The sequence below is a fragment of the Sprattus sprattus genome, assembly GCF_963457725.1.
Source record: "Sprattus sprattus genome assembly, chromosome: 18".
Lineage (NCBI taxonomy): Eukaryota > Metazoa > Chordata > Actinopteri > Clupeiformes > Clupeidae > Sprattus > Sprattus sprattus.
Genome location: NC_137916.1, coordinates 11,285,147 through 11,287,134, shown reverse-complemented (window position 1 = coordinate 11,287,134; position 1,988 = coordinate 11,285,147). Strand labels below are relative to the sequence as shown.

At 41.9% G+C, this 1,988-nt stretch overlaps 1 protein-coding gene across 16 annotated transcripts in view; it reads right to left on the bottom strand.

Annotated features, from left to right (window-relative positions):
* Positions 1-541: 541 nt before the first annotated feature.
* Positions 542-1,988, bottom strand: part of nfixb (nuclear factor I/Xb) — a gene marked incomplete at its 5' end in the record, with an annotated part of 128,944 nt that continues 127,497 nt past the window's right edge. For all 16 annotated transcript variants that reach the window (XM_080856464.1, XM_080856473.1, XM_080856472.1 and 13 more), the window contains one exon: positions 542-1,988. This exon is cut by the window's right edge and continues 4,992 nt beyond it.

The following is a 1,988-nucleotide window of genomic DNA, read 5'->3' as shown; positions in this document are numbered from 1 at the left end:
TCTAGACTATCTCCACTGTGGGATGCTGCCGCAGTCTTTCTGCTCTGCTTATCATTATAATAGTAACCTTTTTAGGACACTGTTTTACAACCAATACTTTGAATGCTGGCTCTCTCCATTGTTATCTCCATTTAAAATAAAATTGCATTGAATTGCCTCTCTGCAAGTGTACACGCTGGCTGTACACAGGCCCGTCATCCAAGGGCTGATCCTTGTGCAGGCTGGCATGGCACCACTAAGACCTCATTGGCTGGGTCATAGCACTTGATTGGTGCTGAGATGCAGTTGAAAAAATTATGTTTTGTCTTATTAGTTCAATAAATAACAACAGACACTTATCCCATTTAAATTGTCTTGCCGATTTCTTGCATCGAAACATATTCAAGACAATTGACTATACTTTAAAGAAAGAAAAACATCAATAAGGCTATAACATCTACTGTTTTTTGGTATTGGTATATTATTAGTATTGGTATATTTTTATAACACACACAGGAACAATGATACACCAAAAGAAAGAACCAGACAAAGAGGCCATGCATACAGTCAAGAACATCCTTTTATTCAATCAGCTGCTCTTTTCAAACTGTTTTTTCCTTATTATGGAAAAGAAATTGTAATTAACACATGCATTTCACCATGAGCTGTGGGGGGCTGTGGCCGGAGGAAGGGGGTGCCGCTGGCCGGGGGCTGAAATGGGTGGGAGCAGGGGCCTGTGGGGGCCTCTAGGCAACTCTACACGTGGCCCAAATGCCCTACACACTTTGCAAACGTACAAAAATTTCTAGGAAAGAAAAAGAGAAAACAAGATATATGAAAGGAAAAACAAACTCAAAGCACGGAGGGGCAGGTGCCGGGGAGGTTTGGCTCTGGGGAGCAGGAGGGGGGGGGGGGGGGGGGGGGGCGGAGAGCGTAGGGCTCCCGAGCCGCCTGCATGTCACTATGGCTTGTCAGCTGTGGTGGTCTCCTGTCATGGCTAATACTGCTATTGGCTTTGTTTGCTAATAGGAGAAATAAAAGATTGCTGTCATCTTTCATAATCTGGAGAGAAATATGACGTCTTTGGAGCCAGAGCCATATCTCATTGAACTGAAAACAGTTTTGTCTTTGCTGGTGTAATTGGTAAGTTGACTTTGTTGGAGCCACAGTCTGGGTTTTCAGTGGCATGCAGCATCTTTGACCACATCACTTTGGTTTGGCAATTTGGCTCTCCTATTTAGTTATTACGCTGTATGTCTTTTCATCACTTAAATAATAAATCAGATGCTGGGATTAACAGATTACAATTGGGAATATAAATCTGAGCCTGTCACTCTCCCCTGTCCATGCCCCTTCCGTTATAAGGTGCTTAGTCATTTCAGGTCTTTTTTCAGTTGTTTAAAACAGCTGGTCTCGATCAACCGCTAGAAAGGTGCATCATCCAAAAGAAAAACAAAACAAACAAACAAACAAAAAGAAAGAAAAAACTAATGTTCAGCATCTGCTGCCTAAAAAAAGTAGCACTGACAACAAATGAGATCAAAGCAAAAAAAAACTCAATTCAGTAAAAAACAAGCTTAAAAAAAAACTAAAATAAAAATAAATAGTTAAAAAAACACATCACAAACTTCCACCTACAACGAGATCTCTTAGGCCTGCTACTCCTCCTCCTCATGATATGTCAATAACCATCGCACTCCAAAAGAAAAAGAACAAAAACAACAACAACACCAACACCAACGACGACGACAGCTACAGAACAATGAAAACAAAAAGAAAGAACAGAAGTGAACAGAGTGCTAGCCGCCCTCCAGCACTCCGCTCCCCATCCCCCCCCGGCGGGGACAGCTCCCCACAGCCCAGCGGTGTGACTGGTTCACTTACATTAAACTGTTGAATGGAGAAGCTGAAGAGATTGGTATGGTATACAATGTGAAGCGTACAGACAAGAATAACATGTGAGCTAACTGCATTCTGCTCAGACAAAAGTTTTTGCATTTTATTTATGT